This window comes from Mustela lutreola, chromosome 10 (genome assembly GCF_030435805.1).
Source record: "Mustela lutreola isolate mMusLut2 chromosome 10, mMusLut2.pri, whole genome shotgun sequence".
NCBI classification, from domain to species: domain Eukaryota; kingdom Metazoa; phylum Chordata; class Mammalia; order Carnivora; family Mustelidae; genus Mustela; species Mustela lutreola.
The window spans coordinates 103,972,105-103,991,074 of NC_081299.1; the positions used below are offsets into that span (position 1 = coordinate 103,972,105).

Sequence of the window (18,970 nt, forward strand, 5' to 3'; positions counted from 1 at the left end):
GAGAGAGGAGGAAGCAGGCTCCCTGCTGAGCAGAGAGCCCGATGCGGGACTCGATCCCAGGACCCTGAGATCATGACCTGAGCCGAAGGCAGCGGCTTAACCCACTGAGCCATCCAGGTGCCCCTCATGTGCACTTCTTAATGCCCATCACCAAATTACTCCATCCCTCCCACCTCTCCTCCAGCAACCCTCAACTTGTGTCCTATAGTTAAGAATCTCTTAAGATTTTTCTCCCTCTTTGATGACTTCCCATTCAGTTTTCCCTTTCTTCCCCTATGATCCTCTGTACTATCCCTTATATTCCACATATGAGTGATAACTATCTTTCTCTGATTAATTGATTTTGTTCAGCATAATACCCTCCAGCTCCATCCATGTCAATGTAAATTATAAGTATTCATCCTTTCTGATGGCTGAGTAATATTCCATTGTATATATGTACCACATTTTCTTTATCCATTCATCTGCTGATGGACATCTGGGCTAATTCCATTGCTGTTATAAACTTGGGGTGCAGGTGCCCCTTCAGATCACTACACTTGTATCTTTGGGGTAAATTCCTAGTAAACAATTGCTGGGTCATAGGGAAGTTCTATAAAAAACAGACTCAACTATAGAGAACAATTAGATGGTTACTAGAGGGCATGGGTTGAGGGAATGGTAAAATAGATGAAGGGGGTAGTGTATGTTTATCTTGATGAGCACAGGGTGATGTATAAAAGTGCTGCATTACTATTTGTACACCTGAAACTAATATAACACTCTATGTTAACTACACTGGAATTAAAGTAAAATAAAATAAAATAAAATAAAATATAAAACAAAAAATACAGGAACAGAAGAGAGATGTCTATGGCTTTTAGTTCTTCTTAATAGAGGGCATGTGGGAAAGTATTTATACTTCATCTTTTGAGGCAAAATTTTCTATATATTTTATTCTAAAGGCAATATTCTTTTTTTGTGAATATAGAATTCTTCATTAACATTTTTTTTTCTTTCAGCACTTTGACTATGTTATCCCACTGCTTTGGTGCCTTTATAGTTTCTGGTGAAAAGTCAGCTGTCAATCTTATTTATGCTCCTGTGTATGTGATAAATTATTTTCTCTTGCTACTTTAAAGATTGTCTCTTTGCTGAAAGTATATAGATGGCCAATAGATACATAAAAATATGCTCAACATCACTAATGCAAATACAAACCACATGAGATATCACCTTACACCTTTCAGAATGGCCAGTATCAAAAAATATAAGAAATAACAAGTATTGGCAGGAATGTGGAGAAAAAGGAACCCTCATACACTATTGGTGGGAATGTAAATTAGTATAGCTACTGTGGAAAACAGTATGGATGTTCCTCAAAAAATTAATAATAGAAACACCATATGATCCAATAATTCCATTACTGAATATTCACCCAAGGAAAACAAAAAGACTAATTTGAAAAGATATATGCACCTCTATGTTTATTGCAGCATTATTTACAATAGCCAAGATATTGTTCATTGATAGATGAGTGGATACTCAAGGAACAAGGAAGATGTGATGCATAAAAATATGTGTGTGTGTGTGTTTGTGTGTGTGTGTATGTACATACACACCATGGAATACTATGGAGCCATAAAACAGGATGCAATCTTGCCATTTGTGATAACATGGATAGACCTAGGGGGTATTATGCTAACTGAAATAAGTCAGACTGAGTTAGACAATACCATATGATTTCACTCATACGTGGAATCTAAAAAACAAGTAAAAAAAAAAAACAAAAAGCAGAATGAGATTTATAAATACAGAGAACAAACATGATTTTCAGAGGGTAGGAAGTGGGTAATGGGCAAAATGAATGAAGAAGAGTGGGAGATACAGGCTTCCAGTTATGGAGTGAATAAGTCATGGCAATAAAAGGAATACAGTCAATGATACTGTAATAGTGTTGTTTGGTGGTAGATCCCCACAGCCCTGCATTGGGATCTCTGCTCTGCAGGGAGCCTGCTTCCCCACCTCTCTGTGCCTGCCTCTCTGCCTACTTGTGGTCTCTGTCAAATAAATATATAAAATCTTTTTAAAAAATCATATTTGCTAAGTCTTAAGATAATTTTATGTTTTAATTTATTTGTTCAAAACTGGACATTTTAAGGTTGAAGATATTGTAACAACTTTGGAATCAGATCCTATCTCCGTCCCCCAATTTCACTATATTGCTTTTCTTTTCCTATTTCCTGATTCTTATTTCATAACTTTCTTGGATTAGTTCTGTAGATTTTGTATTTCTTGGAGTACAGCCACTGAATTCTCTCATTCCTTTTTAAATTTTTTTTTTAATTTAAAAGTCTAGGTTTCTATGAATTAGCCCCGTTGTTAGCTCAGTTTGGTGATTAGTCAATGACTTGCCAGACTATTTCTTTAAATGATCTAGGAAGTCTTCCACTTTTTACCACAAAGATTTGTGTGTGAAGGCAAATCTTCAAATCTGAAGTAGTTTGCAAGTTAGCTGTAGTTTTCACTTTTTGCTAGCAAAGGGCTACAAGGTCACCCAAATGTAAGTTACCAAGCCCTCTCAGGTTTTTCCTGTCCTTGCACATCTCTGTGTGCAGTCTTCTAGCTCCTCTAGATTCTCAGGAATGTGAGAGCTTTTCAAAGTTCCCTGTGGTCATATCGGTTTTTTTTCCCCCCTAAATTTTCCCTTTAAACTTTGGGCCAGATTTTTTGGTATGGGCTGAATTGTGACCTCTGTCAACAATTCCATATGCTGACATCTTAACCATTTGAGAATGAAACTGTACTTGGAGATAAGGTCTGTAAGGATGTAATTCAGTTAAAATAAGATCATTAGGATGGAGCCTAACCCAATATGGCCAGTTTCCTTATAATAAAAGAAAGTTTGGACAGAGACATGCACTGAAGGAAGACAATGTGGAGACACAGAGAAAATATGACCACCTACAAGCCAAAGAGAGAGGCCTTAGAAGAAACCAACCCTGCCAACACCTTCATTTCAGACTTCCAACCTCCAGAGTTGTGAGAAAATACATTTTTGTTTGTTTATTTACATCACAGAGTCTATGGCACTTTGTTATGGTAGTCCTAGAAAACTAATACAACTCATTTTTTCCCCAACTAAATCCACAGCTTCAACTAGCTGTAATGTTAACATTTCCAGCTGATTGCTATTGTTTTACATAACTCCTATAAATAGAATCTTTTCCATGGAGCTGAACTTCAAGTTAGGTGAAATGTTAATAATGCCCCAAGAATTTTTTTTTCCAGAGCACTTCTGAAATATTGTCAAAATATTGACAGTTTAAGGGGATAGGGCATTTCACAAAACTCCAAACAAATCAGTTGTCTCTACTGGAGCTGATTCTTGACAGCTATCACCATGGTGCTGGGTGGGTGGGAATAGTTGCAATTAAAACACCACAGATTTCATTGTTCCTATGAAGTGCAGTGGCTTTCTTTGAATAAATACTTTCTGGTTGATTCCATGCTTTTGGTTAATTTCTGAAGTCTAAATTGTTAAGTTCTACTGTTTTGTCAGTGTTTTTGTTACATTTGTGGGAAAAGGATTCACTGAAGTCCTAATGCTGCCACTTTGAAAGTTTTGCCCCTCATCTTGTTTTTGAAGGGTATTTTTGCTGGATATAGAATTCCAGGTTTACAGTTCTTTTTCTTCTTTCAGGAATTTCAAGATATTGTTTCACAGTCTTTTGGTTTCTCCTGCTCTTATGAGAAGTCTGCTGTCATTTTTATCTGGTTTTCTGCCTGTAGTGTCTTTTTTTACTAGTTGCTTTTTTAAAAAAATTTTATTTATTTATTTGACAGGGAGAGACACAGCAAGAGACACAGCAGGGGAAGAGGGAGAGGGAGAAACATGCTTTCTGCCAAGCCAGGAGCCCAATGCGGGGCTCAATCCCAAGATCCTGGGATCATAACCTGAGCCAAAGGCAACTGCTTATGGACTGAGCCACCCAGGCACCCCTACTAGTTGCTTTTAAGGTTTTCTCTTTACCACTAGTTTTAAGCAATTTGATTATGATTTTCTTAGTGTAGTTTTCTTTCTGTGCTGTTTGGGGTTTGTTGAGTTACTTGAATCTTTGGATTATACATTTTATCAAATTTGGGGAAATACTGGGCAGTATTTTCCACATGTTTTTTGTCTTCTTCTTTTTCTGGGCTCTGATTATAATCATAGTAAAACACCTGGTGTTGTCCCAAAGTTCTGGATGTTCTGTTTAGTTTTTTCAGTCTTTCCCCCTTTGTGTAATGTGGGTAGTTTCTACTGGTATGCCTTCAAGTTTACTGATCTTTTTCTGTGTGTAATCCGCTATCAATCCCATTCAGTCTATACTTCATCTCATATGCTGTATGTTTGTTTGCTTTAGAAGTTCAATGATATGTATATATATATACATATACAGATATAAGTATGTATATATAAATTTTAATTTTTTGGTTGTCAAATGATCCTTTATTAAAATATTTTCCTTTGGGGTGCCTGGGTGGCTCAGTGGGTTAAGCCTCTGCCTTCAGCTCAGGTCATGATCTCAGGGTCCTGGGATCGAGCCCTGCATCGGGCTCTCTGCTCAGCAGGGAGCCTGCTTCCCCCCTCTCTGCCTGCCTCTCTGCCTACTTGTGATCTCTCTCTCTGTGTCAAATAAATAAATTAAATCTTAAAAAAAATATTTTCCTTTCTTGTTCTTAACTAGTTGGGCATTTCACTGTACCACTATTGATGTCATCTATGATGTAATGAGGGTGGCAGCCATCAACATTGCAGTCCACAATTTAGGCAGCCCCCAGGATCTTTTTAATGGTTCCAGAGAGTTCTCTGGCTAAAGATTAGCCCCATGACTATCAGGCAATTTTGATAGTCTCATCAAAAATAATGTTTCTGCTGTTCTTAAAATTGGTTTCTTTCTGTCTTTTGGTGGTTCCTTGAGGGCTTTGATAATCAGGGAAGAAGCAGAATGTACCACTTTCAATCTGGTCCTGTCTGTTCTGAATGGTTAGTTCAGAACATGTAATCCTTATATCCTTCCATTCACCAGTTGCCTTGATGATGTCATCACCAGCCTTTTTTGGAGACAGATCCAGGGTCCAATCTTTGGGTTCAAGGCAGGTGTGACACCAACATCCCCATTGGTGTGTCTCAGGTATATGACTTTGATCTCATTGGGGTGGAACTTAGGCAGCATGGTGGAGGCAGTGGGTGTCAGATAAATCTGGATTCAGGAAAATCAAAGACAGTTGCACTTTCACCTGCTCTAAGCAAAAAACCAAAAGCTGTAAATTTTAATTTTTAAATTTTATTGTGAAATTATAATTTAAATATATATCAAATACATATACTTTTTCTTGTCTCTCCTTATGATGTACATGATTTCCCCTACCTTCTTTTTTTTTTAAAAGATTTTATTTATTTATTTGACAAACAGAGATCACAAGTAGGCAGAGAGGCAGGCAGAGAGAGAGGAGGAAGCAGGCTCCCTGCTGAGCAGAGAGCCCGATGTGGGGCTGGATCCCAGGACCCTGAGATCATGACCTGAGCTGAAGGCAGAGGTTTTAACCCACTGAGCCACCCAGGTGCCCCCCCCTACCTTCTTGAACATATAAATGCACTTACAATAGCTGTTTTAATGTTCTTCTCTAATAAGTCTATTACTGTATAACCTCCAAGTCTATTTTCAATTATTGAATTTTTTTCCTTCTTACTATAAGTTGAGTTTCTTGCTCTTTTGTAGGCCTGATAATTTTGGATTGATGCCAGACATTGAAAATTTTACATAGGTGATTGATGAATTTTTTTAGTACAGTTGAGATTTGAACAACATGGGTTTGAACTCTGTGGGTCCACCGAGGATTTTTTTTGATACAGTACAGTACTGTAAATGTATTTTCTCTTTCTTATGATTTTAATAACATTCCTTTATCTAGATTACATTATAAGAATCAAAAAAATGTGTGATATTATATTATCAAGAAGGTTTCTAGTCAACAGTAGCTGTTAGTATTTAAGTTCTGGGGAGCCAAATGTTATCTGTAGATTTTCAACTGAATGGGAGGTTTGCACCTTGAACCCCCATGTTGTACAAGGTTCAATTGTATTTCTTTAAGTGTTTTTGAAATTTACTTTTGGACATAGTTACTTAGAAATAATTTGATTCCTTTAAGACTAGCTATTAATTTTTGTTGGGTGGAATCAGAATAGCCTTAGTCCAGTGCTAGTTTTGCCTCTTTACTAAAGCAAGACCCATCTGATAACTTTATGTACGGTAAAAAATCATTTAAATTCTGATTGGTGGGAACACAGATTATGCCTACCCCTGTGTAAGCTCTGGATCTTATTCCACATTCCATTATTCCATTCTGTCTAATTCCATTCTCTCTAATGATCTTTCCTTTGCTTGTCATGTGCTAATTAACATTCTGCTAAAGAGTTTAGCGGAATCCTCTGTGGATCTCTAGATCTCTCTATATGTGTGCCTCTCTCTCCTCTCCAAGACTTTGCCACATAATTTCTAGGTACCTTGATCTTCTTGAACTCTGAATTTTGTTTCATTACTGAATGGAGATCACTGAACTCTGTTTTCATATTCTTTCCTTGTGCTGTGGCCTAGAAACTTTCACAATGAAGTGAACCAGGGCATTCACAGGGTTTTCCTCATTTATTTACTTTCTCTCAATGTTCTCTATCTCGTGCTACTTATTGTTTAATATCTGAAATGCTTTTTCCTGGAATTTTGCCCAATTGTTAAGGCAGATGGACAAATCTGGTTACTGTTTTACATCATGGCTGGGGGAAGAAGTCCAAAAACCTGATTCTTAAAATGCAGAGTTGACATCTGGGCTAATACTCAATGACAGGCAAGTATTAAAAGGCTATAAACTTATTTTGTTGCTACTTAGCAACAAAAGACATTGCAGGCCACCTGGGTGGGTCAGTTGGTTGAGCTTCTGCCTTCAGCTCAGGTCATGGTCCTGGGGTCCTGGGATTGAACCCTGAATCAGGGTCCTTGTTCAGGGGGGAGACTGCTTCTCCCTCTCCCTCTGCCCCTCCTCCCACTTGTGCTTTCTCTTTCTCTGCATCTCTTTGTCTCAAATGAATAAATAAAGAATAAGACAATACAATTAATGTCACAGTAATAAAAAGGCACCTGGGTAGTTCAGAGGTTAAGTACCTGTCTTCGGCTCAAGACATGATCTCTAGGTCCTGGAATTGAGCCCCAGGTCAGGCTCCCAGCTCAGCTGGGAGTCCGCTTCTCCCTCTCTTCTCCCTCTGACTCATCTCCTGCTTGTGCTCTGTCTGTCTCTCTCTCTCAAATGGATAAATAAAATCTTTTTCTTTAAGTTTTGTAAGTCCTGGACAGAGTAATTAGACAAGGAAAAGAAATAAAAGTCATCCCAAATTGGCAACGAAGAAGCAAAACTATGACTCTGCAAATGACATGATAGTATGTGTAAAAAAATCTAAGAACTCAACCAAGAACTAGTAAACAAATTCTGTAAAGTTAAAGGATAAAAATCAATATACATGTGATGTGATGAGCCCTGGATGTGATATGAAACTAATGAATCATTGAATATTATATCAAAAATTAATGATGTACTATATGTTGGCTAATTGAATTTAGATTTTTAAAATTAGTATACAAAAATCTGTTGCATTTCTATACACTAATAATTAACTAGCAGAAAGAGAAACTAAGAAAACTATCCCACTTTTAGTTGCATCAAAAAGAATGAAATACCAGGGATTAATTTAACCAAGGTGAAAGACCTGTACTCTGAAAACTATAAGACCTTGATTAAATAAGTTGAAATAGACACAGGCAAATGGAAAGATATTCCACGCTCATTAATTGGAAGAATGAATAATTTACAGTGTCTATACTACCCACATCAACCTACAGAGCCAATGCAATCCCTATCAAAATCCAATGCATTTTTCACTAAAATATATACATATGCACACAATGGAATAATACTCAGACATAAAAAGGCAGGAAATATTGCCACTTGCAACCACATGGATACTTATTGAGGGCATTATGCTAAGTGAAATAAGTCAGGCAGAGAAAAACAAGTACTGAAGGACCTCACTTATTTGTGGAATCTAAAATAAAACAAAAACAAAGCTGAATTCACAGAAGGCAGAAGCTCAGCCAGTTGAGCCACCCAGGTGCCCTGCAATGTCTTCTTCAAATTCATGTTTAATCTAAGTAGCAATTCATTGTTCGTTGCCAGAGATGGCAAGTGGGATGGGTGGGTGAAATGAGTGAAGGGAGTCAAAAGGCATAAACTTTCAGTTATAAAATGGATAAATCCTGGGTATAATGTACATCATGATGACTACAGCTAGTAATATTATATTGTATATTTCAAAGTTGCTAACAGCATATGTCTCAAAAGTTCACATCACAAGAAAAAATTATAATTATGTATGGTGACAGATGTTGAATAGACTTATTGAGGTGATTACTTGGCAATATATACAAATACTAAATCATTATGTTGTATACCTGAAACTAATATAACACTATATATCAATTATATCTTAATATAAAATTAGAATTTAAGTATTAACCTTCAGTCCTAATATAATGTTCAGAAGCTAAAACAGTAAGAAGTGTAGTTAGAACTCAAATTCTGGTGTGTGAACAGAGGTATATTATAAAGACTAAATAGGTCTTGAGCACTCCAACTGAGAAACCATAACAAATTACCACAAGTTTAGCCCTTAAAACATGCAAATTTATTATTTTACAGTTCTGTAGGTCAGAAATCTGGGTACCACATGGCATGGCTGGTTCCTTGACTTGGTGTCTCAAAAGACTGAAATCAAGATGTCCGGAGGGCTATATTTCTTTCTCAGGATTATACAGGAGAACACCCTTCTAGGCTTATTCTGATCATTGGCAGAATTCAATGTGGCTGTAATCCCCATTTCCTAGCTGTGTGCCATCCAGAAGTCATTCTCATTTTCTAGAGGCTGCCTGTATCCCCTAGTTAGTGGCCCCTTCCATAGGTAGATTGGGTCCTTCATGTTTGAATCTCTCTGACTCTTCCCTTTGCCTCATCTCTCCTGCTACGTATTTTTTCACTCTAGTTGGAAAAATTTGGTTTTTTTTTAAAGATTTTATTTATTTATTTGGCAGACAGAGATCACAAGTAGGCAGAGAGGCAGACAGAGAGAGAGGGGGAAGCAGGCTTTCTGCTGAGCAGAGAGCCCGATGTGGGGCTCGATCCCAGGACTCTGGGATCATGACCTGAGCCAAAGGCAGAGGCTTAACCCACTGAGCCACCCAGGTGCCCCGGAAAAATTTGTTTTTAAGGGCTTAGACAATTAGATTTGGATGACCCAGATAATCCAGGGTAATCTCCATGTATTAAGGCCCATAATCTTAAACACATTTGCAAAATCCATTTCATCAAGTAATACCACATAATCACAGGATCCAGCAATTAGGGAATAGACATCTTAGGGGGGGCCATTATTTAGTTTACCATTTCTGTGTATTGGCTAAAATCTTCATCCTATCCTTTACCTTTATACTCCCAGAAGACAGAGGAATGAACAATTCTATCCTTGGGAGACCTTTGACTTTCTCACCCTTGCTGTTATTCAGTTTCATCTTGGAGACAGAAATAAACAGGTACAAAATATCATCACAAAGTATCAAATCTGGAAGGAATATTTTTAGTCACCTAGTCCAGACTTCTTATTTTACAGATGAGAAGAGTAACGTTCAGAGACAAGAAGATGCTTTGACTAGTTAATGGTAGTTAATGGTAATTAATGGTAGAATTGAATTCTGAATCTGCAGATCCTTGCCAATATGTGGTTTCATTAATTACCTGACTAGGCATTTATCTATCCTTTCTTAACTTCAATTTGTTCTTCTGAAAAATGGGAAGGAAACAGTCAAGAAAACAAAGAGGCAACCCACGGAATGAGAGAAGATATTTGCAAATGACAGTACAGACAAAAGGTTGATATCCAGGATCTATAAAGAACTCCTCAAACTCAACACACACAAAACAGATAATCATATCAAAAAATGGGTAGAAGATTTGAACAGACACTTCTCCCATGAAGACATACAAATGGCTATCAGACACATGAAAAAATGTTCATCATCACTAGCCCTCAGGGAGATTCAAATTAAAACCACATTGAGATATCACCTTACACCAGTTAGAATGGCCAAAATGAGCAAGATAGAAACAACATGTGTTGGAGGGGATGTGGAGAAAGGGGGACCCTCTTACACTGTTGGTGGGAATGCAAGCCTCATTGGAGAACAGTGTGGAGATTCCTCAAGAAATTAAAATTCCTCAAGATTCCTATGACCCTGCAATTGCACTTCTGGGTATTTACCCCAAAGATACAGATGTAGTGAAAAGAAGGGCCATCTGTACCCCAATGTTTATGGCAGCAATGGCCACGGTCACCAAACTGTGGAAAGAACCAAGATGCCCTTCAACAGACGAATGGATAAAGAAGATGTGGTCCATATACACTATGGAGTATTATGCCTCCATCAGAAAGGACGAATACCCAACTTTTGTCGCAGCATGGACGGGACTGGAAGAGATTATGCTGAGTGAAATAAGTCAAGCAGTGAGAATCAATTATCATATGGTTTCACTTATTTGAGGAGCGTAACAAATAGCAGGGAGGACATGGGGAGTTAGAGAGGAGAAAGGAGCTGGGGGAAATTGTAAGGGGAGGTGAACCATGAGAGACTATGGACTCTGAAAAACAATCTGAGGGTTTTGAAGTGGTGGGGGGTGGGAGGTTGGGGTACCAGGTGGTGGGTATTATAGAGGGCATGGATTGCATCGAGCACTGGGTGTGGTGCAAAAATAATGAATACTGTTATGCTGAAAATAAATAAAAAATAAATTTTAAAAAAATTTTTAAAAAATTATTAAGAACTTAGAAGCAAGGAAAAAAATGAGAATAGTAATGATCTTTCCTTCTCAAAGATGTTGCAAGAATTAAAATTTAAATATGTAAAGTACATGGTACAGTAACTATACCTGACATTTAGTAAGCAAGGAAATGTGAGCTATCATTATTGTTGTTGTTGTTACTATTATATTATTATTTTATGAATCAAGTCTGCAACAACATATAGGCACCTTCTCTCTCTTTTTTTCTTAAAGATTTAATTTATTTATTTGTCAGAGAGAGAGAGAGAGAATGTGCGTGCACCAGCACAAGCAGGGGGAGTGGCAGGCAGAGCGGGTAGTTGGAGAAGCAGGCTCCCTGCTGGGCAAGGAATCCCACGTGGGATTATTCCCAGGACCCTGGGATCATGACCTGAGCTGAAGGCAGTGGCTTAACCAACTGAGTCACCCAGGTGTCCCATAGGCACCTTCTCTTGACTGATCTTTTCTTGCTTTGATAACTGAATAATTTAGTTGAAGCAATTGTGAATGTGAGACTTCTATATTATATCATTGCCTTTTCAATGTGATCCCTTTTCTCTGGTTGATTGACTTGAAAATTTAGATGGGTAAGAAAATCCGTACTACCCAAACTAAACCTTTATGTTAAAGAGATAAAAGAGGTAAGCAGAGAGGGGATGAGAAGGAGGTTTTGCTGAAGAGTTAGATATGAGCAGGTGATAAGGGGAGGGATGGCCTAAAGACGACTCCCAGGTTTCTGACAAGGAGTTAAGGAATATTGTCAGAAGGAAGTTTAGAGGCATTAGGTCTAATTTTATCAATTACTTGTCATGTTGCATGTAGTTTCATATGATAGTTGGCTTTTTAATTTCCCATTTCAGAGGAAATCTTACATTAAAAATTGTTATAATCAAATCTACCTACCTCCCTAGATTCTTGTGAAAATATGTTCAGAAAATGTAGTTTAAAAATAAAGAAAATACAATTGTATTTGTTTTATGAGAGAGAAATAAGTGTATGTAATTATAAAATAGTTGTTTAAAAGTGGAGCTGATATAGCTGTTGAAATTAAAAGATCAGAGAAGGTAAATCAATAAATAGAAAATAATATTTTATTCTTAACACAAACAGTGTGTCGTTTGAGTCAATCTGGTTGGAAGGGAAATAACATTTTTAAAGGGGAACTTGAAATGGCTGCAGTGGTGTAATGGAGGGACTTATACGTTGAAAGTTAACGATGTTCACTGTTCTTTTATTCAATGCTTAATTTAATCTTAACAAAAATTCTGTAATCCAGACATTATCTCATCTTAAACATGAACAAACTCAGGCTTAGAATAGCTAAGTATATTATTAATGGTCGATGTTAAAAAGTGACAAGGCTATGATTTAATCCCAAGTCTGTATCTCTGGGGTAAATATCAAGTCGTGCAATTGCTGGGTCATAGGGTAGCTCTATTTTTAATGTCATAACCTTAACTTCCATAATGTTTTCCAGAGCGGCTGTATAAGCACTGGGTGTTATATGCAACTAATGAATCATTGAACACTACATCAAAAACTAATGATGTGCTATATGTCAGATAATTAAGCATAATAAAAAAACAACAAACAAACAAAAACCCCAAGTCTGCCAAACTCCTAAACCCAATGGCTTACACCAGAGGCTGGCAAACATTTTTGTAAAGGGTCTGAAATCAGTTTAGGTTTTGTGGGCCATATTGTCTCCTTCTCAACTACTCAGTTCTGCCATTGTACCACAAAAGCAGCTATAGATGATACATAAATGAGTGGGTGTGGCTTTAAGTCAATAAAACTTTATTTATAAAAGTAAGTTGATATGCTAAATTTGACTACTGACCACTGGCTTACACTAAAGAAAGGAGACAGCTTAACAGTTTCTATGAAAAATGGTGTTGCCAAGACACAAAGCCTCATTTAAAGACAATCCACTAAGAAAATTATTTCAGATGCAAGTTAATGAACTGCAATGTTTCTTAGAATTTGCAATGGTTATGTCACAGCCTAGCTTACATTCACTGTTCATGGTAAAGCAGAATGGCAAGACACTAATTAAAATTCTAAAATAATCTAGAAATATCATCTTACTAAACAGTTCCAAATTTGTCTTTCTCCCAGCCTTTTATTGGAGCTATTGACTAGGAAAATGAGCAGTGTGCATTTGACTTTTTCCTTTATATTCCCTCTATCAGTTTTTTTGAGAGGTAGTATTAGCTGCAGACATAATGGAGGAAAAAAGAACAGGCAGAGGGAGGGGTGGTCACAGATTTATAGTATAATGGATGGCATAACTTCTGAGGCTTCTAGATTGGGGGTCTCTCATAATTAGCCCCTGATAATCCTAAATTTTCCATAGCAAGTGAGATGATCAGTATATTCATTTTCTATTAATGCCATAAAATTTACCACAAACTTAGTGGTTTGAACACTCATTTATTACCTCACAGTTTTGTGGGTCAGAAGTCTAGGCACAGCATGGCTTAACTGGGTCTTCTATCTCACAGAAGTACAGGCACAAGAAGAACATGACTCAGAGTAAAAGAAAGGCATCAGCCAAGCTGGGCTCTTATTTAGAGATTTTGGGTAAGATTACCCTTCCATATTTATTCAAGTTGTTGGCAAAACTTAGCTTCTTGTGAATTGAGAACCAAAGTTACCCTTTCCTAAACATGTTGCCCCCTTCATCTTCAAGCCAAACTGACACCTGGAATCCTATTTGTGATTCAAATTTCTGACTTTGTCTTCTGCTCTGCTTTTAAGGATTTGTGTGATTAGATCAGTCCACCTGCATAATTTCCATACCTTAAAGTCATGCAATTAATAATCTTAATTACTCCTACAAACCCTTTCTGCCATATAATATAGTAAATTCATGTGAGTAACACCAGGAGGCAACGGTCATGGAGGCTATCTCACACTAAGTTAGAATTTGTTATTGCAACTTCTTCCCAGGGAAGAGGAAGGTTGGGAGGGAAAGTACTGGGTTCTAATTTAACTCATCAGCTGTTGCTTTTCAGTGTTAGTGCTGAAGACTGAAGTTCCTTCTTTTATTCCTTTTAACAAAAGTTTTACAGGGCACATATAAATTAAAGAGAGATAAAAGAACTTAGAGACCAGTGGGGAGCCTCACAGGCTAATAACTAACAGTGATAGGCATGACAAGTAAACACAAGGCAAAGGAGCACAGCAGTGAGGGGGAGTGCATATTTTCGTCTCAGAGTGTCGTGTTACACTATTTAGAAGAGGTGCCATCTCATCCACCAAAGGATGAGTAAGAGTTAGTTAGCTCTTCCAGTGTTTGTCACTGTGTTTGTCATTGTCTTTTTGTTTTCTTTCCTAATTTTCATTTCAGTTAAGAAGAGCTCAAAGAAATGGAAAATTGAACTGTGGTCACTTCATTTATCTTTCCAGGATTTCCCAACCATCCTGAATTACAAAGGTATTCTTCTTGGTTTTCTTGATCATTTATCTGATAACTCTTCTGGGAAGTGCTTTCACATTAACAGTAATCAGAGTCAGTCCTGTCCTCCACACTCTATTATATCATTAGCAACTTGAGCTTTTTGAACTTCTGCTACTTGTCCACTACCATTCTGGTCATGCTGGTGAACTTATTCCAGAAGAAGATCATGTCATATGAAGGCTGCCTTTCTCAGATGTTCCTGTGACCTGTGCTGAGGAAATCTTGTTGGCTGTTTTAACTTATGAATGCTATGTAGCCATTTGCCACCTCTTTAACTGCCTGCTTCTCATGATTCCAAAGGTCTGTGTGTATTGGTTGACTGGAACTTGCCTGCATGGCCTAGAGAATTCTGTGACACACTCGGGGCTGGCAGTCATGTTCACTTTGTGTGGGCTCAACCAGATCAGGCACTTTCTCTGTGATATCCCACTGTTCCTGGAGCTCTCCTACTCAGACATCTTTCTCAATGAGTCTGTGTTCCATGTCGCCAGCACCACCACCAGCCTGAAGCCTTGCCTATTTATTGCAATGTCTTACCTACTCATCATCTCTGCCATCCTTAGGATTTCCTCAGGGCAGAAACAAGGTCTTTATCTGGGCATCTACTTCACTGTAGTGGTGACCTTATTTGGGACAGCTGACTTCAACAATGACAACCCAAAGCAGGCTACAACTCAGATGTGGATATCCTTGTTTCTGTACTTTTCTGTGTTGTGACCCCTTTGTTGAACTCCATCATCTACAGCCTGTAAAACAAGGAAATCAAGAACGCCCTGAGTAAGCCAGCTAAAGAAGGTGGATTCTGTAGTAATATCAGTGAGTAGATAAACATTTTTCATTCTGCAGAGTTTTTCTTTCTTACTTTTAAAAAAAAGGATTTATTTATTTATTTTAGAGAGAGAAGGGGAAAGGACAGTGGGACAGGGAGAGAATCCTCAAGCAGACTCCCCACTGAGTGTGGAGCCCAATGTGGGGCTCAATCCCAAGACCTGGGATCATAACTTGAGCTGAAATCAAGAGTCAGATACCTGGGGTCCCTGGATGGCTCAGTGGGTGGGGAAACTGACTCTTGGTTTCAGCTCAGGTCTCAAGGTTCTGCGATCAAGCCTGGCATTGGGCTCTATGCTCAGTGGGCAGTCTGCTTGTCCCTCTCCATCCCCCTCTGCCCCTCTCTCTGCTTGAGTACTCTCTCTCTCAAAAACAAATTTTAAGAAAATCTTTTTTAAAAAAGTCAGGTGCTTAACCAACTGAGCCACACAGGTACACCCAGTATGAATCTTTTCTTTCTTTCTTTCTTTCTTTCTTTCTTTCTTTCTTTCTTTCTTTCTTTCCTTCTTTCTTTTTTTCCTTTCTTTCTTCCTTTCCAGTTGATCACTTTTATTTATATAATCCTTTAGTTATTTTATAAAAGTACCATGTTTATTGATTTTTAGACCATTTAAAAACTGTGTGTATTAACACATCAATAAAAGAAAGAACAAGAACCATATGATACTCTCAATAGATGCTGAAAAAGCATTTGACAAAGTACAACATCCCTTCCTGATCAAAACTCTTCAAAGTGTAGGGATAGAGGGCACATACCTCAATATCATCAAACCCATCTATGAAAAACCCACCGCAAATATCATTCTGAATGGAGAAAAACTGAAAGCTTTTCCGCTAAGGTCAGGAACACGGCAGGGATGTCCATTATCACCACTGCTATTCAACATCGTACTAGAGGTCCTAGCCTCAGCAATCAGACAACAAAAGGAAATTAAAGGCATCCAAATCGGCAAAGAAGAAGTCAAATTATCACTCTTCGCAGATGATATGATACTATATGTGGAAAACCCAAACGACTCCACTCCAAAACTGCTAGAACTTATACAGGAATTCAGTAAAGTGTCAGGATATAAAATCAATGCACAGAAATCAGTTGCATTTCTCTACACCAACAGCAAGACAGAAGAAAGAGATATTAAGGAGTCAATCTCATTTACAATTGCATCCAAAACCATAAGATACCTAGGAATAAACCTAACCAAAGAGACACAGAATCTATACTCAGAAAACTATAAAGTACTCATGAAAGAAATTGAGGAAGACACAAAGAAATGGAAAAATGTTCCATGCTCCTGGATTGGAAGAATAAATATTGTGAAAATGTCTATGCTACCTAAAGCAATCTACACATTTAATGCAATTCCTATCAAAGTACCATCCATCTTTTTCAAAGAAATGGAACAAATAATGCTAAAATTTATATGGAACCAGAAAAGACCTCGAATAGCCAAAGGGATATTGAAAAAGAAAGCCAACGTTGGTGGCATCACAATTCCGGACTTCAGGCTCTATTACAAAGCTGTCATCATCAAGACAGCATGGTACTGGCACAAAAACAGACACATAGATCAATGGAACAGAATAGAGAGCCCAGAAATAGACCCTCAAATCTATGGTCAACTAATCTTCGACAAAGCAGGAAAGAATGTCCAATGGAAAAAAGACAGCCTTTTCAATAAATGGTGCTGGGAAAATTGGACAGCCACATGCAGACAAATGAAATTGGACCATTTCCTTACACCACACACAAAAATAGACTCAAAATGGATGAAGGACCTCAATGTACGAAAGGAATCCATCAAAATCCTTGAGGAGAACACGGGCAGCAACCTCTTCGACCTCTGCCGCAGCTACATCTTCCTAGGAACAACGCAAAAGGCAAGGGAAGCAAGGGAAAAAATGAACTACTGGGATTTCATCAAGATCAAAAGCTTTTGCACAGCAAAGGAAACAGTTAACAAAATCAAAAGACAACTGACAGAATGGGAGAAGATATTTGCAAACGACATATCAGATAAAGCACTAGTGTCCAGAATCTATAAAGAACTTAGCAAACTCAACACCCAAAGAACAAATAATCCAATCAAGAAATGGGCAGAGGACATGAACAGACATTTCTGCAAAGAAGACATCCAGATGGCGAACAGACACATGAAAAAGTGCTCCATATCACTCGGCATCAGGGAAATACAAATCAAAACCACAATGAGATATCACCTCACACCAGTCAGAATGGCTAAAATCAACAAGTCAGGAAATGACAGATGCTGGCGAGGATGCGGAGAAAGGGGAACCCTCCTACACTGTTGGTGGGAATGCAAGCTGGTGCAGCCACTCTGGAAAACAGCATGGAGGTTCCTCAAAATGTTGAAAATAGAACTGCCCTATGACCCAGCAATTGCACTATTGGGTATTTACCCTAAAGATACAAATGTAGTGATCCAAAGGGGCACATGCACCCGAATGTTTATAGCAGCAATGTCCACAATAGCCAAACTATGGAAAGAACCTAGATGTCCATCAACAGATGAATGGATCCAGAAGATGTGGTATATATACACAATGGAATACTATGCAGCCATCAAAAGAAATGAAATCTTGCCATTTGCGACAACATGGATGGAACTAGAGTGTATCATGCTTAGTGAAATAAGTCAAGCAGAGAAAGACAACTATCATATGATCTCCCTGATATGAGGAAGTGGTGATACAACATGGAGGCTTAAGTGGGTAGAAGAAGAATAAATGAAACAAGATGGGATTGGGAGGGAGACAAACCATAAGTGACTCTTAATCTCACAAAACAAACTGAGGGTTGCCGGGGGGAGGGGGTTGGGGAGAAGGGGGTGGGATTATGGACATTGGGGAGGGTATGTGCTTTGGTGAGTGCTGTGAAGTGTGTAAACCTGGTGATTCACAGACCTGTACCCCTGGGGATAAAAATATATGTTTATAAAAAATAAAAAATTTAAAAATAAATAAATAAATAAATAAATAAATAGAATGAAAAAAATAAAAAATAAAAACTGTGTGTATTTAAGGTATACAAGATGATAAGTTGATATACATATACATAGTGAATGGCTAGTCAAGCTAATTAACATATCATCTTCTCATGTAGTTACCAACTTTTATGTGTATGTGGTAAGACCTCTTTATTCTCTTAGCAGATTTCCAGTATTCAATACCCACAATTCCTAACAAAAAATCTGGTACTGAAATTCACTTGCATATGTCCCAAAAGAGAAAAGAAGCTAATCTCCTCATTGTATGCTGGGCAAAGATGATTGCCATGACTTTAATGAATACATGAGAGAATTAATTGTTTTTCATTTATAGCAATTTCTATTCAAGCTATTGCCCTTGAGTTGTGTTTGTACTCTGAGGAATCTCAAAACAGCTGCTTAGAGAGAGGATACATGGTTACTCCCAAATGGCCAGTCCACAATCATTTATAAATGTCCTTTCTAGAAAAATGAATACTTAGAGAGATAAAAGAAAGATTTTTGACTCCTCTATTAGGCAATGAGTATACTCAAGGCAGGTCCAGGAATGGCAGATCTCTGTCATGATGCATGGATGTCATGATGCATGGAATTGATAGCCTGTTTTACCAGGGAGTATCCTTTCCAGTCTGGAAAAAACTAGAGTAGAAAGCAGGAAGCCCTGCCATGAAATCAGAAATCCAAAGCTTTCAGCAAAACTTAGTGGTAAGTAGTTCATTTACCATGACAATTGAGA

The 18,970-nt window shown here is 37.8% G+C and overlaps 1 pseudogene; it reads left to right on the forward strand.

The window, feature by feature from the left end:
• Positions 1-14,309: 14,309 nt before the first annotated feature.
• On the forward strand, positions 14,310-15,225 carry LOC131810555 (olfactory receptor 1052-like; annotated as a pseudogene).
• Positions 15,226-18,970: the final 3,745 nt, after the last annotated feature.